The 25,458-nt window shown below is 35.8% G+C and overlaps 1 long non-coding RNA gene across 2 annotated transcripts in view; it reads left to right on the plus strand.

Moving 5' to 3' along the window:
* The first annotated feature begins 6,886 nt into the window (after window positions 1-6,886).
* The window catches only part of LOC120526072, a 50,115-nt gene continuing 31,543 nt past the window's right edge, over window positions 6,887-25,458 (plus strand). The window contains exons 1-4 of one of the 2 annotated variants that reach the window (XR_005633073.1): window positions 6,887-7,914; window positions 11,142-11,219; window positions 19,597-19,708; window positions 22,520-22,551. This is a non-coding gene — a long non-coding RNA (uncharacterized LOC120526072). Of the gene's footprint in view, window positions 7,915-11,141; window positions 11,220-19,596; window positions 19,709-22,519; window positions 22,552-25,458 lie in introns of those variants that run through there. The other variant, XR_005633072.1, reaches the window with a different exon arrangement.

The following is a 25,458-nucleotide window of genomic DNA, read 5'->3' on the forward strand; positions in this document are numbered from 1 at the left end:
TGAACAAAAACTCAAATGTCAAAAATCGATAGGAAAAACACAAAAAAAAAAAATGAAAAACTCAATACAAATATTAAGTAAAATTGAAGAGGAAGCAAAAAAAGAAGTAGGGGTTAATAAATTAAACAAAGACAAACTCCTCAATCTTAAAATGAAAATCCAAAAACTGAACCAAACATTCCAATAGGCTCCAAACATTGAAAAGCAAATGGAAACAAAAGAAGAACAGAAGAAAGCAAACTAAAGCCCTCAAGCAATGTTTGTAGGACCCTTAAAACCTCTATCAGTCTTTCCTTTTGACCATTAAAGGTAATATTCTAATCAACAAGATATAAAGGGGAATAAATGAAGAAAAAATAAAACCCTCATGAAACCATAACATATAGGACATAATAAAATCTACAGTTAACATCTGTTCCTTCATCAGGAGTGCGTGTATTGATAACTTTATTTGTTTTAAAATAAAAATTATAAACGTGTCCGAAAATGTTTTTGCAGTTTAAAATGTTTTCTCCTTAATATTTAAAAACTGGGAAACAAACCTAGTTTAGTTAATGACCTTATATAAGGTAAACAAAATTACAAAGATAAACAATGCAAAAGTACAAAGCCAAATATGCAAAGTCCTAGTATGAAACAAAAAGTTTAAAAAACTAAATATCTTACCTTTATGTCAGAGGCCATAAAATGCAAGAAAAATATAAGGACAAAAAGGAAGCAGAAAAATACATTTTAGGAAACTTAGTGGCCAAAAAGAACATTTTATAGTCCTCGGATGCTGTAAAAAACCTTGAAACACCCGACAAAGGAATAATAAACAACATAATTAAGGGTGGCACGGTGGTGCATGGGTAGTGCTGCTGCCTTGCAGTAAGGAGAGACCTAGGTTTACTTCCCGGGTCCTCCCTGCGTGGAGTTTGCATGTTCTCCCCGTGTCTGCGTGGGTTTTCTCCTGGTGCTCCGGTTTCCTCCCACAGTCCAAAGACATGCAGGTTAGTTACATTGGTGATCCTAAATTGTCCCTAGTGTGTGCTTGGTGTGTGGGTGTGTGTGTGTGTGTGTGTGTGTCCTGCGATGGGCTGGCGCCCTGCCCAGGATTGGTTTCTGCTTTGCGCACTGTGTTGTCTAGGATTGGCTCCAGCAGACCCCTGTGACCCTGTGTTAGGATATAGTGGGTTGGATGATCGATGGATAGACAACATAATTAACACAAAGGTTCTAAACAGAAATCAAATGACTGGCCCTATTGAAAAGCTCAGTCACTATTCTGACCACAGCCATTCTTCATCAATAAATGTTTATCAAGTGGCACAGCTTCTGAAAAACTAAAAGTGTCAGCCATCAGACACCTATTGAAATAAATCAAAAGTTCACTGCTTTATATGCTTTATATATGTGGATTCAGACCCCTTCACTTATTCACGTTTTACTATGTTGAAACCTTATTCTACAGTCATTACTTGTATTTTTCCCTAAATAAAGCAATACTCAATACCCCAGAATGACAAAGTGAATAAAGAACTTTAGACATTTTTGCAAGTTTATTTAAAACAAAAAAAAAAATCTGTTAGTTCACACTTACCAAATTGAAAACATAATATATGATTTTACTAACAGCTATATCTTGGCTCAAAAAAAAATTATGTTATTGTCTCCTTAATAGTGTCAACAAGCTTTGATGACTGGCAAATATTTGTCTTTAATTACTTACTCAATCAGTATGAAGTTTTAGGCATTACCTTTTATGCCAGACATTAAAACAATTTCTAAAGCATGCTTTTTCCATCATAAAATACTGAAAAAATTAAAATAATAAAAAAGTTAAAATTAAAACATGCACTTCTTTCTAGAAGAATTGACTACTGCGATGTTTTACTTACAGGCTGTTCAAATCATTCCATTTGTAGCTGTCAGTGAATTCAGAATTGTTCTTGAAAGATTAATTACTTGAGTTAGAAAGAATGACTGTAAAACTTCTAATCTAAAGTCTTATTTTATCATCCAACTTATTTCAAAGTTCTTCTTCTTGTATATAAAGGTTTAAATGTTCATATTTACTTATTTATCTCAAATTTATTATATATATATATATATATATATATATATAGAGAGAGAGAGAGAGAGAGAGAGAGAGAGAGAGAGAGAGAGAGAGAGAGAGAGAGAGCATAAGAGTGTGCCACTGGTGGAGGAAGAACAGAGCAGGGGAACTACTGAACTGCACATGAGCAATGGTTGCCGCCATTATGAGCGACTAAAGAGCAGCGACACTGATCACAGTATATATCTGTAAGTCTGGAAGGGTAAGTATTACTCCACTACAGTCACAAGATGCTTCTCCCTTAAAGATCCTAAGGACTTATCAAACAAGAGTGGGAATCCAAATATTTAGCTTCAGGAGCCCAAAACTGTAGAACAATCTGTCTGTTTGCATAATGCTTCATCAGTCTCAGCATTTAAATCCAAGATGAAGACTCATTACTTTAGTCTACAATTGCCTGATTAGAGGTGCTGCTGATTAGCTATTCAGAAAGCAACACTGTTTGTCATTTGCACAAAAATGTATGACGATCTTAATCAACTTTTATTGACCCTTCTCTGTTCTCTTTCTCATCTTCATATCCTTTTATACAATTTGGTATCATTGCTATATTTCTAAGATGTTACTCCTGTCCAGTGTAACTGACACCAAAGAATTTATGAGTCTTGTAATCCAAAGATGAAAGTGTGCAATCCTCTTATTAGACTGCTCAGCACATGCATATATAGTATTGTAGAAGCCCAGGGAGATGTCAGGTGACATAGGTCACAAGAACTGTGACTTACAGTGAGCCATGATCAAGAAGTTCCTTTGACTGGAGTTTTTGTTTTCCTCTTTTTCATTATCAACTGGCCATACTCAATTATAATATCAATTGACCTATATTGTCATAATTTTAAATTAATCAGTTTGAAATGTACTCTTTTACTGTATGTTTAATCTGATTTCTTTGTCCATGTGTGGACTGTTAATGCTGTATGAGGTTAGGAGCATGCACTGACACAGCACATTGCTGCACCCACCATATGACAGACCACCTCAAGATCCCAGATGAAAACCCATCTGCAGCCGTACAATGGGTGACACCTCAGCCCACACTAGTTCAGATGGAATGGAACAGTGTGAGGTTTTTTTATGGTGATTGGCAAACATGGATGTAGTGAGGGTATAAGAAATAAACAATCCCTTAGGCTTAAAAGTTGGACAGTTTAACATCTGTGGCAGAGCGACGGGCACTAAGCAAACTCCTGTCAATCATGAAGAATCCACTGCATCCACTTAACAGTGTCATCTCCAGACAGAGGAGTAGCTTCAGTGACAGACTTTTGTCACTGTCATGTTCCACTGACAGACTAAAGAGATCCTTCCTCCCCCACACTATGCGACTCTTCAATTCCACCCGGGGGAGTAAATGCGAACATTAATTTTATTTTAATTCTTTTCATTTTTATTACTATTTAATTTAATATTGTTTCTTTGTATCAGTATACTGCTGCTGGATTATGTGAATTTCCCCTTGGGATTAATAAAGTATCTATCTATCTATCTATCTATCTATCTAAAACTCAAGGTGAACGTAACGAGTTTAGGAGTAATTATTGACTCTGACCTATACTTCAAATTGTATATTAACCAGATTACTAGGACTGCATTTTATCACAGGAATATAACAAAAGTTAGACCTCATAACTTTACAAGATGCTAAAAAATTAGCTTACGCTTTTGTTTTTAGTGGACTAGATCGCTATAATACACTTCTAACAGGACTACTAAAGAAAGACATCAGTCATTTGCAGTTAGCGCAGAATCCAACTCTCACCTGTTTTACCGTCATTACATTGGTTACCAGTGTCATTCATAACTGACTTTAAAATACTGATAATGGTGTATAAAGCCTTAAATAATATTGCTCCATCATATATATTTTGCAGTGCCTGTCCTCCTACACTCCAAGTCATAACCTTAGATCTTCCAACGGTGTTCTGCTTAGAATTCCAAAAGCCAAACTTTAAAAAAGCAGTGAGGTAGCCTTTTGCTGTTATGTACCTAAAAGCTGGATTACTTTATCAATAGATATTCACCAGGCTAATACTGTGAAATGTTTTAAAAAACTGCTAAAAACTCATTATTTTAATTTGGCTTTCTGTAGCTACATTTTAGTTGTATTCCTACCAGACTATATGGCATAGAATTATATTCTTCAGGAATCCACAATCTTTACTAATCTCTACTTTTCTCTGCTGTCTTTTCTGGTTTTTCTGAGGTGATGATTTGCTCCACCACCTGATCAAGGCACCATACAGCCCCCTGTGAAGATAGAATGAGGGTGAGTGTCCCAGCTGCCCACAAGACCACCATCATCAAATACTATCACACAAACTGATTTAAGAACATTTATGTTAGGTAAAATGTCCAGTGGGGGCTGGATGGTCTTTTGGCCTTAGAACCCCTGCAGATTTTGTTTTTTAACTCCAGCCTAAATGGAATTTTTCTTTGGTTTTTCTTCCCCCTGGCCATCTGACCTTACCATTTTTGTTATTTATTCTTTAATATGTATTACTTAATCTTATTGGACCTTAGTCCGACCCATTTCTCTTTTTTAATCTATATTAATCTTTATTTGCTTCTTTGTAATATTTCATTGTTGTTGCGGCTTGCTTTGGGTCCCACCATTGTGTTTACTCTACCCGCTGTTTGTTACTGGTCTTGTAGGATGACATCATTTAGCTGCTTTTAAAGAGGCTGTTTGTTTGCAGACTTTAAACCTCTTAGTTGAGGCTTGGTGCTTAAGCCATGAAAATATTTTTTTTGTTTCTTGTATAATTTTTATGTTTAGTGTTTTGTCTTTGGCAATAAAAAAACATCTGAATGTATCAGACCCTTGCCTTTCTTTCTGTGATCATTAATGACACAATGCAAGTAAACTCTGGTTTGACTGAACTTCACTTCAAGTCTGATACAAACCTAACAGTGTGATGCTACAGTGGGCTGAGACTGACGTCTGTCCAATGAGTTCTGCATGATCTCCGACACTGATAGCACTAAGATTCTTTCATATTAGGGAGTTGACTTAGTTCCCTTATATGACTGGAGCAAGCAAAATGACATTTATACAGAGAGGTAGCTCTGTACAGTGACAAATAGAGCAAGATTTCATAAAGAAGGTAAAATAACCTTTTGAAATATTACAGTCTTGCACAAATTCAATAGTTCAAATTAACATAGCTGTTGTCTAAACAGCTTATCAGTTTCTCCTAAAACAAACCATCAGCCAGTTAAATTTAGAGAGTCTCTTATGTAGTATCTTGAAAGAAGGCTTACATTAATTATTGAAATTTTATTTAAGGCAAAGAGTTTGTTTTATGGATTGAAAAGATACCAGATAGAGAATAGAGAAAATGTGTCTTTTGTTATTGAATGCCGTGCAGCTGTCTAAAGTAGCAACATGATGAATATAACTTCAGTTGGTTTGAAAGTATGAAAACTAAGAGTGCAGGACCATTAACAGGAGTGCCTTAAGATTTTACAGATATGAGTAATGTTAAAAAGAAAATATAAAGATTTTGTGCTGTTTGTAGAGCAGCTGGCACTCACAACAACAGGCCTTTTGACACTCATTTTGAGAAATTTTGAATTTGCAATGTTTTTTTCAAAAGGCAGACACTGTTTTGTGCTTTCACATTTTGCTCTTATAAACAATGCTAAAGATTAATTATTAGTTTTCAGTGTTTCTTTAGCACTTTGGTTTGCCTGCAGACAAATGGTATGGTAGACTCCTACAAAGACAATGCTGTCACACTTCTGCCAATGCAGATTGATTTAAAAAGAAACTTGAGGCCGAGGTGGTTAAGAGCAAATCGGTATATGTTAATTTTTTTATTTTAAATGGTATGCTGTTTGAGCCACCATAGAAAGCTGGTGTATCCTGGAACACTGTATGCCAGGTTAAGATGCTGAATGCTGACAGGTGCATACAGTATTCCTTCGCTTCAGTGCTTATTGTTTGTCTCTTTTATTTGTAGCATTGAAAGTGAAAAGAAATCTTACTTTCTGTGTTGTTTTTGACTTTAAAAATATCATTTCTGTGCCTCACCAGTTCAGCTTTTAATCTAATAAAACTTCTTAACAAAAATGGTTCTTAATAAATATAATGAAGTAGAATGCTTCAAGAGCTCAACGAAAATTGATTTTGGCAATCGATTTGGACAACTTTGTTGACATAACATACAAAGAAGGAGAAAACATTATTCAATTACAGAACAGACCTTTTTTTTTTTTATAAATGCTACATTATTTGAAAAGCATGCCATACTAATCGGAGGAAGTACTACTTTGCATTTTACTATAGAAATAAAGTGAAACATTCAACTCCTTTGACTTACAGGAGATGTAATGGTAATTTACTATCCAATGGTTGTTGTCTACGACTGGTACTGTTTGATTAGTTGCTGGGATACGCTTAAACTATGAAATGAGCCAGTCTGCTCATTCAAAAGCACATTTTCAAGTAGTGAGAGTGGCCAGCAAAATGTATCCATGTATGTAGAAATATACGTCCATGACTAATGTTAAGACACTCTCAAAATAAAACCATTGGCAAAGTTGATAATGGGGGGAGGGGGGGTGTTCTGATAAGAATGCTGGGTACACTACATCTACGATACAATTTGTGTACAGTGGGGAATTCTGGGGCCCAAAAAAGGTGATGAATGAAGAGTTATTATTTATTTAATATTTTTCTGCTTTCCCCCTCACCACGCTCCAAACTACTCCTTTTGAGAATCAAGACACAGACAGGCTGGCACAGGCTGGAGCTCCGCCAAGGCTGCTTGGGAAGGTTGCCATGCTGTGAGAGAGAGAGCAGAAAGGGAGAGAGAAGGGAAAAAAGGCAGGCAAGACTTGGCACGGTTCTATCGCAGCTCCTTTTGTCTGCTTACTCGGCTTTGCACTGAGGAAATCAAAATACCAAGGGGGTAGAATCTCAGCTTCAAGGATAAAAACATAAACTTTCAAATATTTTGGGGAAGGGGGCGTGGGTAGGCGCGATCTGTTTGACAAAAGGATGTCTTCCTGCCCCAATGATCCAAGCAGACTTGTTTTTTTTTCCTTTCCTTGCTTTTTTAAGGAAGTAAATTCCTTGAGAGATGACCACATATCAAAAATGTGTTTTGAGATGCAAGACTTGCGGCGTTTATTTGTTTTGTCTGCAGATACAAAAAACAGGGTGTCTTCAGAGGGGGGCAGTCAACATTCAACTGCAAAGGATATCAGCACCATCTTAGCCAAAGAGACGGAAGAAAAAGTTTCCTGGATTCTATGTATTCATCTTTTTTATTTTTGTCATGTTTTTTGTAATGGTATACTACACTTCTTTGCCTTTTGTAATTTTAAGATTATTTTAATTTAAATTGTAAATTTCAGATGATTTTTGAAGGCCGAACCAAGGTGACTGGTTTACCCATAGCTACTGAGAGGTTTTAAGCCATCAAGACACATTGTGCATCTTAAGTCTACTTTTGCAAGACTGGTGGTTGATACTGGATTCCTGTTAACCTTGTGGTAAACTTCAATGCCTAACTAAACATCAACTTGGATAAATAAAAGTAAGAAGCAAAGCTCTCAGGAGTAAAAGAACATTTCCCATTTCCACTCGACTTTTTGGATTACAGTTTACTAAGTTGGTAGAAAAGTCTATCAGAGAAGTATTGGGGAAATATTTCAATTTGTGTGGCTTTCAATTTTCTAGAAAGAACATGGGCCTGGAATTCTCTAAATGTATATTCAGATATCCTCTTTGGATAATTAACAAGTAAATGCAAATAAAAAAAAACTGCATTAAAAGGAATTGGAGTCCCATAATATTTCAGGATTTCCTGGTAAGTTTAAATAAGGAAATTCATTCAAAGTGTGTTGCCTCACATGGTTAAAAATAGCCAATGATACATGATGGGTGGTGTATCGTTTTACAACACTTAATGTTGAGGTGAATTCATTTCATTTATAACTTAAATATTTGTACGATTATAGTTATGAACTATGAACAGTTTAGACCACGCGATAGAAGTGGTTGGCCACTGTACTGAACATCTATCATAACAAATCCTTCCATCCCCATCAATGAATCCATTGTAATAGAGTTGATATGCACTTGTGTTTATGTTCATATGGTAAGTGTGGGAAATGGAAAACTCACAAATGTTTTCTAGAGATAACGTCATGAGCCATGAGAAAATCCATTTGTCATTTTATATCTGAAAAGTTTATACAGTATGATCTAGCATCCTCAGCAGGTAACTTGAAAAATGTGCTTATTTAAAGCGTTATTTTCTACATAAAATTAAACTTTATGTATTTAACGCAAAGCTAAAATGCATCTAAATTGTATGTGTTGTACAATGGTAAAAACATTTAATTGGAGGATTCTATTTGTGGCATAATTCTGTAGTAACCAATTAAGGGTCCTGAGTTGTTCTAAGCCCTTCTTCACATGTATATTACTATGAAAGAATAGTGTAGATAGCACTTAAAATTTAATGAAGTTTTAAAGTAAACTCAAGTTAAAATGGCATAACACGTGTCTAGTAAATTACTTAGCCCACTATTAGCACTGGGTTCAATACATAATGCAATATTTAAAAAGAGTCATTTTAGTGAGACTTTTGAAAACGTCAGCATATTTGTAAAGCAGATCTAAGCATCAGTTACATTAGGAGACATGCCATTGTCAATGAGAAGCCTCAGTCAAGTCAATAGTTTCATATTTTGTTTTTTTATCATAGAGACTGCAAGAAATATTTACACCTATAAAACAAAAATGTACCAACCTAGTTATATGAAGTCCTTTTGCCACACTGTTGGGCTTGTAATTTTGTGAAAGACATGTCTATGCACAGTTTGAAATGAATCTTTTATTTTTACTTTTATTAAAACTTCTTTTACAGAACTGTTATGAATATATATGCAAACAAGATTTCCTGAAGATAAGTACCTGGCTATTAATAACTGATCGCCATCAGCTTTCACTGAGCATACACATTACTGGTAAACTGTCCCTTTGTGGAAATTGTACTTTTCACCTGCAAGATAAAATGTTTTTTTTCTGCACCCTGTATCTAAATTTCCGGTCTATAGCAGTCTTCAAGGACAGATGATTATGTGCTGAAACAAGCACAAAAGCTATAAAAGTTATAAGCACCAGGACACACTCACCTATATTCAAAGCAAGCACACTCCTTTGTTAGAAAACACATAGAGAGTGATATATGCATTTGAACACTTTCCAAAGGGCAAGAAATATGAGAGCTGCATGATAATTTGGACAGCCTTACATAAAATAAACCATATGGTTAGACATTTCCATAAGCCAATAAGGTACTGGCTTATGAAGGGTAAACACATTTTGTACAAGTCACCACCTAGCATGACACCTACTGGAAAGTCTTAAATGTTTCTTTTAGAAAAATGCTCTGAGTCAGTAAGGTAATCTGAGTCTCTGCTGAGCTCAGGTCCTAAACTATCTTAGATGACAATGTGATGGGTCTCTTTATTGATATATAGACAGGTGGCATATGCTGGCATATTAGTCTTTTGTAATGAAGCGGATGTCTGCATTAAAGCTCTGCAGCAATTCACTAAGGTGTTTATCCTAGCTGTCCTTGAGTGGCAGGGAACACAGAAGGGTAAGCCAGTAAATATCACTAATTCCTATACACGTTCAAGCTCCTCCACCCCCACCCTGTCCTCATTAATCAAAGTGGTAGTGGCGTACAGACAATTCACAACAAAGCTGCAATGAGGGGCTTAGAAGATTTTCAAAAGCAACCTTAGGGAGGTTATTTTAAAGCGGTTAAAAAGAAGTTAATTCACTACACTGCACAGATAGCCTTTATCTCTTTGTTTGATACTGCACACAGTATCCTTGGCTCTCTTGCTGACTGTGTAACACCCAGTTGGAATCCTAATATTTGGGTCTATCACCAGCACGCAGCACTAGAAAAATGGCATTAATTAACTTCTGAGACATCAATAGGCTTTCGTGTTTCTTAGCAACCTGTATAGGCACAGAACATGTCTAAATAACATGCCGTTTTAAAAACTGGAAACAAAGAGTAATCACTTGCTAAAGCATAACTACAGTCCAATTTTATTCTGTCCACAGTATTTACCTGTGTTTATGGTCATATTAACTGGCTGCTTTTGTACTTTGAATTTAATGAACAAAAATAGAATGTTAATTTAAAAATGAGATGATGATTTATATCAGATTTTTACCTTTGAGAATGTATCGTATCAAATTGCATTTGTATCTAGCTGTGCAATTACTCTGGATTAAAAACTCCAATTAATTTTTATGTTTAAATGGCACCCTAAAAATAAAAAGCTTTTCATGCAGCATACTTTCAGATTGTTCTTTCAAAAGGCATGGATCAGTTTTGCAAAACTTGCTTTTTGATCTAATGTTAGCCATTTGCTTTACTTTCAATGCTACTCACCCCTTTTCTGAATTGCTAGGTTTATGTGTTCAGAACCTGCTCTGGGAATGGCAATATGAAAATAATGATTATCACGTTGATTTATGTGCATTTTGTGATACTCATATGTGCATATATTATCTACCATAGTGATGAGTAGAAATGTAAAGACAAATCTTCAAAAATGGGCTACACACAAAGTTCACAATTACTTTAATCTGCCTGTCTCACAATTTAAGCATTATGCTTTATTACAAATTTAAACAAAATTGTGGTTTTTAACAGAATTGATCAGGACCCATCATTCATCCACATTTTTCCATTACAGAATCATGTGAAGTCATAATTGACAGCAGTGACTGCACTCTGAATGGGATACCAGGCCTAAATATAGAACACAACATTAATAATGTGCTAATAAACAAATGCAAAATATTAATGATTGAAATTATTGATGCTCTAATGGGCTCACTAATCCATATCCTTGAAAGGCAAGTTAGATTTTTCAGGCTTATGCGTGAATAACATCTTATTTTTCAGGTTTTATTTTATAAATTCCCTCTATGAATCTTTATACTGCTTCTACTAACTGAAAATAATGCAAATACAGTATTTCTGTTATTAATCTGCAGATCACTACACCAAAAGCGGTGAATGGCAGACACTGGTGGAAGGGGCAGATGGGAGATCAATCCTCCGATTGTTTTAGAGTAAAGCACATTTTTTTCACCATCATTTTGCTTTTAATGTTGTTTGTGATTTTCCCAGCAAATTGTTGTTGTCTGCAGTGTTGCTCTGAGGGAAAGAGCAGTTATGGAGAGGATCTGGAATACAGTACAATTAGTAAAATAAGAAGCGGGGCACTGTGTTTCAAAGATATGCCACTTATGTATAACCTGTAACAACACATAATCAGTTAATACAATTACACTGAATATTATGAAGAGCAATGCATCTGATTACAGAGCAAAGTAAAATGTTACTAAAAATCATAACATTTCATCATATACAATATACACACAGAAATGTCTGAGATTAGGTAGCAAAAGATTTTGTTGTCTCTCTGAACAAAACATGGGTTTTTTAGTCTGTGTGGCTGTGACACCATTCTGACATGGTGCATAGTGCTGACATCTTATGTGGGTCATTTTCAATAGCAGAGAAGAAAAACACTCCCAAAACTAGCAAATGGAGCAAAATGAAGAATAGAAAACTTTCCTTTAGAAATATACATTAAACCTTTATGACTTGCATCAGTGATGATGCCTTAATCCCTGTGCTGGCTGGGATTGGCTCCAGCAGATCCCTGTGAACCTGTGTTAGGATATAGCGGGTTGGATAATGGATGGATGGATGGATCAGTAATGATATGCATAGGAAAGATCTAATGTTTAACTACAAGGGGGGATGAGTCAAAGGGCCAACGATTTTGGATTGGTCAGTTACGTCCCTTTATATTGGCGGGATACAGGAAAGCAAATAACATCAACAAGGATCAGGTCAGTTAGTGTGTAAACATAATATACTGGAGAGGAAAGGGCAATGTCTCGATTATGCTGGAAAGAACTTTCATGAATCATATATTTTATATTCCTTTGGTAAATCTTGACTTACTGCAAAAGATAGACAGATGCCAATGTTAAGGTGACGTGATCTGTTCTAATAGTAAGAACACAATTAAGATTTTTTTCTGCTACTATACAGTTTATGAGTACCCAGGGTGAAGAGAGAAGATGAAAGTCAGATGTCAAATGCATTGTGATCCTCTTTAAGCACCTATACTTTTGTGAGTGTAACCTGAGCTTAATACAATTTCTACTGGAATTACTCAGTGACCTCTGGATCATCAGTTGCCTTGGATTCTATGAATGGAGCAGTTTCCCTGATTCCTTAGTTTTAAAGTAAAAGTCAGAATGAACTGACATTAGAAACCTTCCTTTAATTAATCAATTGATCTTGTGCACATAAGGACATTTTCTTCAATTTTTACCATACAATCAATGAGAGAAGTTAATGCTTTATTTCATTTTCCCACATTCCATTTGAGTAGCCAATATGTTCTGTCTAGTATGGGTATCTCAGCTGGAAGTGTGTGGGAATATGGATGGGCTTGTAAATTATAAAACAAAGAACTTAGACTCCAAATTCAGAATCAACCACGGAGGCATGGGCAAATAAAGAAAGGTGTTTAATTTAAGAAAAGAATTCTATTCCTGAGCCAGTAGAGCATGACAATAAAAGACTACACCTTTACTGGGCTTATCTATTAACAGAAGATTCCTTTCTAGCCCCAGAAGGTGCCTGATGCTCATCAGAATCCTTAAACTCAGTCTTTTTCTCCTAATATAACCACTTTGGCCAAACCCTTTCCTTGCCTACACCATTACTTCTGAGAATTACACCAACATATACAGTGAATCAGAAAGTATTACCTGCTTTACTTTCTGTACACCTTGTGCTGCACATTTAGTTTTAAATGTATGAATTTGCCATTTTAGCCAAAAAGTTTATAGTTCATAACCCATAACAACAAAAACAACAAAATGGAAGGTGAAGCAAGGGGGAGTGATGAAAGTGGGAATCTACTGAACATTCCTTGCACTTAATGACTTGGTTTTTGCTCTGACATGCAGTGTGAATTGTGGGACCTTATATATATAGGTTTTTGTACCATTTTAAATTTTGTCCAATCAAATCAATTTGCCACAGGTTAACTCCAATCAAGTTCCAGACACATCTAAATGATAATTAAAGCAAACAGGATGCACCTGACCACAGCAAAGTGTTGGAATACTTGTATACATGAGTAATTAAAGCAAACCAGGTGCATCTGACCATAATTTGGAATGCCACAGCAAACAGTGTTAATACTCGGGAGACTGCAGTTTCTTGTTTTTGAAAATGGGTTTGTCACTATGGGGTTCTGATATTGATGAGAAAAATGGATAATATATCCATGAAAAATTAAATCTACAGCACAATATAATGTGTGGAAAGTTAAGAGGTCTGAATACTTTCTGAATACACCAAATGGGCTTGGCATTCTACAAAGGCTTAATATGGATAAACCATTAACGGCGCACAGCACGATAACATGCAGTGAATACACTTGACTTGAGCATTCCTAGTTTTCATCCTCTTTATCTGTGCATTTAGCATTCATTTGCTCAGAGTTTGATGCTCTTGCTACTTCCTGAGCAGCTCTTCTTTTCTCCACCCTAGCAGCCCGCTTCTTCTCTTCTTTCTTCAGCATCTTTTGGCGTTAAAACTGATTAAGTCAGTGTTTGTGTTGCAATTACTTATGACGTTTTCTTTAATTTTTCACTGAAGCTGGCACTTCAGTCTTCAATCTGCCTCAAGAATGATTTATGATATGAAGTTGGTAGGGATGAGAACGGCGCTCGTATGCATGTGAAGCATGGCCTCTCTGCTGGCCACTGCCAAGAGTTAATTCTACAATAAAATAAAAATAAAAAGAGGAATAACCTTGGAGGTCAATCATCACCCTGAAACGGAATAGCAGACGTCATGTAGTATGTGTGTACCAAATTTCAGGTCAATAGGTCAAACGGTTTGCAAGCTTCAGGTGATTTAAAATCTTGAACAGACAAACAAACTGCCACAGTAGGATATTATATATGAAGATACAGTAACAATTCCAGGTATGGTGGTGGCATACCTAACAAGAAATTATAATTAAATAATTTTTAAATTCTTTGCTGAGACATATTAAACATAATAATTTGTTAAGAACAGAAGCCTATTGCACAATAAAAAATATAAAAAAAAAATTTTTTAAATATCCTTTAAAAATACTGGTTTTCTTGAACACTAGAAGGTGACAAGAAAAACATTAATATTCTATCACAGTACAGAGGCAAGAAATCTATCATTGAAATAAAGAACAAAAAAACTAGATGTGAAAGATAAAGTTTAAACATTTAACAATAAAGAAGAAAATACTACATGGAAACTGTAAGAAAATGAATGACTCCCACAAACATACTGGCAACAGGAGAGGTCACACACAAGCTAGTGAAGAAACACAGGTGCTGCTGGGGAGATAAGCTCTCTATCTATGCTCATTGTACAGTTGATGGGATGGGAAGGTTGTTTGTGGGCAATAAACTACAGAATCTGTTAGTGGATAGGTGGTTACACTTGGAAATAACTATAAATACTGGAGCCAAATTACCCATTCCGGATAAATCCAGGAAGGAATGGTAAGTGGCCCGTATGCATCTGTCCACATACTAGATGGCACATGATCCAACTGGAGCATACAAGATTGTGCTGTTCCTCTAACTGAATGGGCAGCCAAGAGGCTTCCAGAGAGAAATTTGGTCTGGATAGTCATCATTTCCAAATGTGCACAAAACTTCTTAGACTTTAATCTTCACATAATACAAAAAAACATGATTTTTTTAAATCAATGCGGTATATGTGACTGACAATTTTTTTTTTTATTTTATGAACTACTGAATTCCATTCCTTTTCTGAAATTTTAATTGAAAAAATCTCTTGCTCATCATTCCTTACAATGAATAAAGGGTACATTACTTGAAATTTTTATAGACTTTGTAGAAGCAAAGTCTTTACCTTACATCTTCATGGTTACACTAACCAGTACTGAATCAAAGATAGATGTAGATATGGATGAAAAGTGCCAGACATTGGATAGGTTGCTTTTAACACTTTATATGCTCCCCAGTTGTTAGACATCTTTATGTTGGATTGTCCTGACTGTTTCATCTTTATCATGAACATCATGCACACCCTCATCAGATTGGCAGAATTGGTTCTTATCCTTAATCCTTTCTGTTTTAAATGCAACTTTTATTATCAGGTTAGTGGAGTTGCAGTGGGTACTAGAATGGGACCTAGCTATGCCAATACGTGTTTTCATTAGGTGGGTAGAATAGTGTTTTTTTTTTTACTTTTACTTTTTACCAGACTTATATATAACAGACATAGATTGTGTTGGTGCCACCTCTTGCTCTGGAAGCCAACTACAGGAATTCATTAATGATGTTAGCAGTCAACATTTTTACCACAACTCTCTAATGTTTCCTTAACATTAGTCTTTCTACCAGCTTTCCAGGAATTAAAACTTCTGTCTATTACAAGACAACTGACTAGCATAATTAGCTAATAAACAATCCCTCCCTGTTTCACAGTACCTTAGACTCCATCTCCTCTTTAGTGATGAGGTTGACTTCTGTAATGAAGTGCTCAGAGTGACGTTTCTTCATTAATAGAGCCCTATCATGTTGTGGACAGCAAAATCAATCAAGCCAGGAGTAGTCCTCGTAATAGCCAAAAAAAGTAGCCCCAGTAAAGAAAAATACTGATCCTCCCTTTACACCCTAACTCTCTATCTATCCCATAGGTCATTTAACAAAATCTCCCAATTTTGTAGACCAATTCTTCCACAGAAGCCCTTTTTCCTAAATGAAACAGGCAGATGCTTAGCAGACTGTTTCAGACAGCCATTAAGATCAAAGACCTCATGAAAACCTATTGTAGAGCACTTCACATCCCTTGATCATAGTTACACTGATCTTTCTATTTGTATTCTTTCACAGGGCTTCAAAGAAACGTTTTAAAGAAAGACAGATGCAGCTAAGCTCATTCTCAGTATTGCAGTATACAGCATATAGTATTTCTCTAGGTCTTAATGAGCGGCTAACATTTTGATTTCTTCCTTCATCTTCTTTAATGGCAGTTTGTCACACATCCTCTTATGTTAAACTCCTTTCATATGCCCTGGCTTTGTTTCCTCTTTCTCTTCTTACATATGTTACCTGCGATTTCCCCCTTAGTTACTCGATGAAAGCTATACAGCTAAAAATGTGTTTCTTACCATCATTCTTTTCCAGCATGGAAATAACCTTTAACCTTTGCTCAAAAGATGCAAATACATTATTTTAATACATTATCTTAAAATGCATTATAGTGTAATATTATATATAATAGTTCTGTATATAGTAATTAGTATACTTGTATTTTAACTGAGAATTGCTCACAGTGGTCTTTGCCTGCACCTAGTGAAGAGCGTCATACAAAAAAATAAGTTGTAATTTCAATTGTAATCATAAATATTGAGATGTCTAAGTACTGCAATCCTAAGTATCTTCCATAGATCGAATAGTGTACAGGTTACAGAAGGCTGAAATAAGTGATGATCATGTTTAAGGGCAACAGATAAGAGCTTCTCTGCCTTAAAATATGTCATTCATAGATTCAACATTGCTAATAAAAGGTAGACCAATAGATTTCTGATAATAATAATAATTCATGTTCACTGTTTTACAGACCAAGGCATACAAAGAAGATTTAGAACATGACTGCTTTTCTCTTGTAATCCAAGCAGTATTTTATTGAATGAATATTTCCAGGCTACTAATAGAACTGAAAATTACATAGTGCCATGCCGCCTTCTGCTTTAGATCTCTGTTTGATACTGCACACTGATTTCAGGTATTCATATTATTAATACCAACTCAGACCTCTGGGCTAGTAAAGATTAATTTAATTCATGCAGATATACTATACATTGGGAATGAACCCAGATTTGTGCAGTATGGTAAACAGATATTTATATTCACTTCTATTACTCTATTTTTTATTCCAAAGCCAATGGACGCTTGCATAGTTTGCAAGATAGTCCTGAATTTAATGCTGTTATTTAAAAATGTATTTATTTAGCTTTAATGCAGGAAGTACATTATTGATTAATTAAAATATTCATCTTAATAGCAGTTAGCTATTATAGTAGTGTCATTTTCTTTTCTGTTAGCACAATGATGCAGTGTTTAGCATTGCTCGTAATAACAGATTAGGTTCAAATTGTCCCTTGCACCTGTTTTAACAAAAATATATGAATTTTCTGTATATGCCCTCATTCTTTCAGATTAACATTCGCACCATTTTAGCTTGTCCCCAGAAATGTGAATTGTGTGAGAATAAAGAGATTTCAATGTTGGACATTTGTATTCGCTATGCGTACAGTACTAAATGTTGTCAAGAAGCCTTTCTTGAATCTAATATTCATATGTTTTCTTTTAGTTAGACCACTTACGAGCCTTAAAATATGTTACTATTATATAGATGTTTATCACAGTCATTTCTTTATAAGTAAACTAAAATTAAAATACTTTTTTTTTCATGAACTATATAAAATGTATTATTCTATTTTTTTGCCACAGTCCATCACACATCTGTGGCTACAAATGCACTAGCACCAGGGCAATTTAGAGATGCCAGTCAACTTGACAGCATGTCATTGGACTGTAGAAGAAACCCACTGAGGTGCCCATCATCAAAAACTAAATTGTTACAATGTGGAAATCTATTTTCACATAAAGCTCCATAAGCGATTTTAACTGATGAATCTGCTGAAAAGAAACTGACATACACTGTATATTAATGAAATTCAGTCAGAAAAATATATACAGTATATTAATTATTAAGTATGCACAATGTAATGTAATAAAGCTTATAAATTTCTCAGTAAAAGAAATGTTAAGCGTAACTGAAGTAAATGTAACCAAAATTGTGAAAAAATGTGGCCACTTACTTTGATTTTGCAAAAAAAAAAAATCGTAATAATAATAATAATATAGACACTCAGACAGTCAGTCAATCATTATCCAACCTGCTATTTCCTAACACAGGGTCATGGGCGTCTGCCGGAGCCAATCTTAGCCAACACAGAGCGCAAGGCAGGAACAAATCCGGGGCAGGGCGCCAGCCCACCACAGGATGGACATTCATTTTCACCTAAAACAATAGCACTGCCCCTTACATACAATAACAGAGTTACATTTTTTACTTTTCATCCTTACATTTCTTTTTTAGGCATTTTTGAATATAATTCAATAAGCACCTACTATCAACATTTATTTCTGTAGAACATTATTATAACCTGGATGTTACTCAAAGTTTTTTAAAAGATGTTAAAAATAGCTACAAACAAAGAAAAGCAAATTAAAATTAAGCAAGAATAATAATGAAAAAATAACAAACAAGAAATAAATAATACATAATAGGGAACTAGAGTGCTTATATATAGATTTGTTTTTTAAGTCTTTAAAGTGGATGTCATTGTCATGCCTGTCTGTTCATCTGTCTGTCTTCATGAAACAACACAACTATCAGTGGACTAATTTTGTTGAAGGTTGCCACATTTATTCTCCAAAAAAAAAAAATTCATTTTAATACAGGACTCTGTAGGAATTTCTTAAATTTCAAAACATTCAATTAAAAAGCATTAGAGAATTTTCAAACTCGTCTATGTCAAATTAGAGAAGCATTCTATGCAATATCAATTATGGATTAGTTCACCGTTTCAGATTTACCTTGAGAGAGGTTACCTTGTATATTTTGTATATATTTATCATTTACTTGTCCAGCAACTGCTCCGGACTAAAAAACAGATCCTCAATACAAGTTAGTCAAACACTGGGAAGCCTCTGATTCACCAGAATGCTTCTTCTGCTTATTGAGTTAAATGAACCAATAAAAGAATGAAAAAAAACAAAAAGCTCACTTACCTAGAAATGAATATAAAAATGAAAGGAATTAGCTAAGCATTGCTCTTTAAGCATTGAGTAAACAAATAAACAAAACAATATTTACATTACACTAAAACAACCTTACGGATGCAATATCTGCACATTATAATGGCAACATTTTTATCTGGCACTACAATTTTGTATCAAAGCTCCACCAGCCAACAATTTAAGTTTGAAACTAGATTTTAACTCTCCATTTGGTCTTCTTTTCAAAAATGTTATGAACTACAATTACTCATTGACATTCCACAACCAACAACTAACAGTAGGACACTAATCAATATAATTTTGAATCAGTCCAATTGGAATCTGCAGTTAATTAAAGCTAGATTGCCTGTTTGGGCGATGTTTTTACCTACTTTGAGACTATAAAGGACCATTAAAAACAAGTATTTAACGTACTTTACTAATGCATGTGACTTTATTATATTTTTATTTTTGTATATGGCTCACTGTTATAAATCATTTATTATGTATTAAAATACTAAGATCTGTGTGTCCTTTTCTTCAGAGCAAACTGATTGGTCAGTTTGGCTTTGGTGACGTGACAACAGCAGAAGTGCGAGTGTGAGACACACAAGGAGGAGTAAAGGTGCACTCTGAGAGAGCCAACTTCAAAGCCAGTAAGTATAAAACCGGACAGAAGGCAAGAAAGGTGCTTCGAAAATAAAACCGAGTCTGTGAAGCAGGCTTTACAGAAATGATCTTTAGAAAGTGAGTGCCGTTGAAGAGAAGTTCACATTTGCTATAACCGTGGCTAGTATTTAATAAATAACAATACAACTGGCTCTATGATGAAGTAACTAAAAAAATTAAAGTGGTCCAAATTTCCAATCTGTTAACTAAGAGTCCAAATATTACGCCATGCATACATTTTCTAACTTATTTACTTTACTTTATTATAACATAACAATCAAGTGCATACTAATATATAGAAGAGAAAAAAACGGTCCAACTAGTAAAGACAAATATAACAAACATTTAAAACCCCATCCTTAGCCAGTACTGAGAGCCCTTGATACCAAAAAGCCGAATATATAAGATTCTCATATGAATTAAAATACCAGAGGTTGAACAAAAATGTAGTGAAGAGCAAGGCAAAATTATTTTTGAATAACACTAATAAGTTTTAAAAGAAAAAATATTTTAACTTTCGATTGAGTTGTGGAGGGTGTATCACGATTCTTCCAGTTAAGCAAAATTAGTTGGTGTGCTATCAGCTTAGTATAGAAGATCATCATGACTTTATCACTATATAGTCGAACTTTATCTGATGTTACTCCAAAGATCTTGCCCCAAAATAATCTAAATTTAGGACAGTCGCAAAACATTTCACATTTCACATTTAGGACCCTACTATATTTTAATTCATTTCAATCCAGAAAACTGTGTAAAATGTAAAACTGTAAGACAAAACACATTTCTAAAATACCGTTAAAGTTAGCAAAAGTTTACCATGCTCAATTGAATTAATTAAGGATAATAACACTGATAAATGCCTACTTGATTCTACACAACTTTGCAATGTGATTTTTTTCCCAGAGAAACAGGTTCCTGAAAACAACATTAACAGGTAGACAGGCAGAGTCTTGACTCGGGAGTACATTTTGAACATTATGAGTTGAGGGAATTGTGTGCCATGTACACTTTATATAATTTAAAGCATATATAAGTTTTGTGGTCAAACTAAGGAAGGAGGCTGGAGACGGTGATCCAAACAATAGATAAACAGGTTTCAGTTTTGTAGCTCATATAAGTCCTTCACAAACTAACAAAAAACGTTTCTCCAAATATTTATAAACAATATGCCAAGAACACACCTTTTTTATCCCACACATAAAGTAAGAGGAGAAGCTCATATAACTGATCCACTTAATATACAGTACCGTATTTTTGTCACTTAGATGCCTCTTTTCTTTCTGTTTCTACTCATTTCTCCTCACATTTTCTTTTCAGAAAAGACATGTAGTCTGCCTAGACTTACTGTATATTTTATGTGCAGTTTCTTTCAAGATTAATAATTAATAATTTCTATCTATCTATCTATCTATCTATCTATCTATCTATCTATCTATCGATGTGGCTTTCTCTCATAATCTGGCAATCTGTGCCCATTGTGGATTATGCAGATGTGCATTCTTTTATAAACACTGGTATAGCCTAAAAATATTACTAATATATTTATTGCAGGTGGTTAATAGTTGAGAATGAGGGAAGATTAGAAAAGTTAGCCAGGTGTTTTTTAGCAAAATCTCTAAAAGGTCAAAAGGTTATATTTGAAGCAAGTTTGTTCAAAAGATACAAATATTATCAATCCATAAATGTCCCAATACAGGGTGCATTCCAAGTGTCTCCTGCACTGGTATTATATTCTAAGTAAATGCTTCTACTTAATTGGTGGTAATTAGTGGTGACTGATGTACTATACTGTATATAGAATTAAGGGAGAAATATATTCAGAATTTTCTGTCTATGTCTAATCAAATGGGCAAAGGTTAATTTCTATTTGTTTCCTACCATGTATGCAGTGTTGCAGGAGAAATAAAATGTAGGTAGATGCCTGCCCTTGTCTGTTTAGAAATTCTGAAGATTTTTTTTATTTATATGGCAAATGAACAGAATTAGAATTTCATGACTTTTTTAAAAAAAAACATTTTTCAATATATTGGAACAAATTAAGAAAGTTATAAGGCTTTAACACTAGAATTACCAGAGCCTACGAAAAAACTCGTAAATCCGTCCCACCTTAAATCTCTTCTTAAATCCCTTCACACCTTTCCGCCAGCGTCCTTTGTCCTCTAAATGTGCTGATAAAAAGAAACTTGGAGCAGCCGGCTATTCCATCCCCCCACCAATTTAGAACATGCACGAACTTATCTCAGCTCATGCCTTGATTGAGTATCTGGGAGTGAAGTGAAGTTTTAGAGTGGAAATAATAGATCGTTGTTTGGAACACACGCATTTCATGTCTGTTCCGTTTGTACAGTAATCTGTGTAAACACATTGTTAAAACAGAAACATTTTTTATATTCTAATAGTAGATGACAAAATGTAGGCATAAACTATATAATGTATGAAGCCTGAAGTCCAAATATCAAAGAAACATTTTCACAAAAGGTACAAATATAACACAACAATTGCACTTTTATTCAAAAATATAACTGCAGAAACAAAAAGCCGCCTTAACATGCAACATTGACACCCATTTATTACAATTGCCTTCATGGCACAATAGATTCAGCTGCTGACTGGGAACCAAAAGGTCGCGAGTTCGAATCTGCACTACTCTGTTTTGAGAAGTAAACTGCTCTAAGTAATACTATTTTACAATAAAAGCATACATTTGATTTTAGTCTGTAACAGCCGGTGTAATTTATGATCCCTATAAAAGTTAGCTTTGTTTTTTTTTTTTAATTCACTTTTCATTCTCTCAGTCTCAGTCCAGCTCAGGGCGGCGAAAGAGCAGTACAGGAGAAAGCTGGAGCAGAAGTTTGCAGAACATCAGCATGAAGGAAGTGTGGGATGGGATGAAGATTATCACTGGCTGCAGCTCGAAGCTGGGTGCCGCCATCGAGACAGACGTGGAGAGAGCAAACAAATGAACAACTTCTTTAGTAGGTTTGATCACCCTAACCCACTCTCACCTCGGAGTACTGCATCCTCCATCCATCCTTCTGCTGATACCAGCATAGGTGAGACATCGCCACCCACAATTACAGCAGCCCATGTGAGCAGAGAGCTGAGAAGACTTCGTTCCAGCAAAGCAGCGGGTCCAGATGGTGTATCGCCACGATTGCTGAAGGCCTGTGCGTTGGAACTGGGGAGTCCTCTACAGCGCATCTTCAACCTGTGCCTGGAACAGGGGAGAGTCCCAAGACTTTGGAAAACATCTTGTATTACCCCTGTCCCAAAGGTATCACGTCCTAGTGAGCTGAATGACTTCCGGCCTGTTGCTCTGATGTCACATCTGATGAAGCGGCTACTGCTTTACCACCTGAGGCCACAGGTCCGCCACACCCTCGACCTCTGCTCCTTAGAGACAAGCTGACTGAGATGGGAGTAGATTTACACCTGGTGGCATGGATCGTGGACTATCTTACAGACAGACCTCAATATGTGTGTCTTGGGAACTGCAGGTCTGACATTGTGTTCAGCAATACAGGAGCGCCGCAGGGGACTGTACTTTCTCTGGTCCTGTTCAATCTATATACATCAGACTTCTAATATGACTCGGAGTCCTGTCACATGCAAAAGTTCGCTGATGACACTGCGATTGTGGGCTGCATCAGGAGTGGGCAGGAGGAGGAGTACAGGAAGCTAATCAAAGACTTTGTTAAACGGTGCGACTCAAACCACTTACATCTTAACACCAGTAAAACCAAGGAGCTGGTGGTGGATTTTAGGAGGCCTAGGCCCCTCATGGACCCTGTGATCATCAGAGGTGACTGTGTGCAGAGGGTGCAGACCTATAAATATCTGGGAGTGCAGCTGGATGACAAATTGGACTGGACTGCCAATACTGATGCTCTATGTAAGAAAGGTCAGAGTCGACTATACTTTCTGAGAAGGTTGGCATCCTTCAACATCTGCAATAAGATGCTGCAGATGTTCTACCAGACAGTTGTGGCGAGTGCCCTCTTCTATGCGGTGGTGTGCTGGGGAGCCAGCATAAAGACGAAAGACGCCTCACACCTGGACAAACTTGTTAAGAAGGCAGGCTCTATTGTAGGAGTAAAGTTGGACAGTTTAATATCTGTGCAGAGCGACGGGCACTAAGCAAACTCCTGTCAATCATGAATAATCCACTGCATCCACTTAACAGTGTCATTTCCAGGCAGAGGAGTAGCTTCAGTGACAGACTTTTGTCACTGTCCTGCTCCACTGACAGACTGAGGAGATTGTTCCTCCCCCACACTATGCGACTCTTCAATTCCACCCGGGGGAGTAAATGCTAACATTACTCAAAGATATTGTATGCTTTTTTATTTTTATTTTTTTTTTCATTTTTATTACTATTTAATTTAATATTGTTTTTTTTTTGTATCAGTATACTGCTGCTGGAGTATGTGAATTTCCCCTTGGGATTAATAAAGTATCTATCTATCTATCTATCTATCTATCTATCTATCTATCGTCTTCAGAATCAATCCATACAACCCCATCTGACATGGCTGTTTTCACATAAAGACACATATGTTGGTGTAAAAGTATAACAAAACAAGTGCACTTTTATTCAAGACTACCTGTATAACCGAAGAAAAAAGAAAGCAGTTGGCGATTGATACGACAGCTTGCATGGTGCAATGCTAAGAAGTGCTGATTTCCATTCCGTGCTATATGAAATCATCACATTCAAATATTAACAGTTCCCACACACCCAAAGACCGTCCTTCCTATATTTACGACACGTGTACTTGTTGCAGTGTACACACCTCTCTGGGCTATGGCTCCTATTACACTGAATGAGCACCTGACACTGTACTTTCTTCCCTAGGGGAAGGTCCCACATCAGAGAATTTCCAGTTCCTGCATAAATTCACACCCGATCTGACGCTGTTCGTTTTCAAATGATATTGCATTAGTGTGATGATGTTTTCACATATATTGTCTCTTTCTTTCAGGTGTGTAATAGAAACCACAGCATAGAGAGAAGTGTGTACATTGCTTCTTACAGGAAATACTTTTACACCAACATATGTTCCTGTGTTTCAGCGACACTTTTCATTCTTTTTAACGAACAGCGTCAGATCGGTAGTGAATTTATGCAGGGACTGGAAATTCTCTGATGTGGGACCTTCCCCTAGGGAAGAAAGTACAGTGTCAGGTGCTCATTCAGTGTAATAGGAGCCATAGCACAGAGAGGTGTGTACACTGCAACAAGTACACGTGTCGTAAATGTAGGAAGGACGGTCCTAGGGTGTGTGGGAACTATTAACATTTGAATGTGATGATTTTATATAGCACTGAATGGAAATCAGCACTTCTTAGCATTGCACCATGCAAGCTGTCGTATCAATCGCCTACTGTAACTTGCTTTCTTTTTTCTTTGGTTATACAGGTAGTCTTGAATAAAATTGCACTTGTTTTGTTATACTTTTACACCAACTTATGTTCCTGTGATTGAGCATGCTCAAACGGGCATGCTCAAAAAATACACGTGTAATGCCACACAGACACTTCATTTCGCAAACATTGGTACGAGAATGCAGTCACAAGTATACTGCAGAGCTATCTGCGTCTTTATGTGAAAACAGCCGTGTCAGATGGGGTTGTATAATGCGACTGAGAGAATGAAAAGTGAATAAAAAAAAATTAAAAAAAAGCTAACTTTTATAAGGAGCATAAATTACACCGGCTGTTACAGACTGAAATC

The sequence above is a fragment of the Polypterus senegalus genome, chromosome 3 (genome assembly GCF_016835505.1).
Source record: "Polypterus senegalus isolate Bchr_013 chromosome 3, ASM1683550v1, whole genome shotgun sequence".
NCBI lineage: Eukaryota > Metazoa > Chordata > Cladistia > Polypteriformes > Polypteridae > Polypterus > Polypterus senegalus.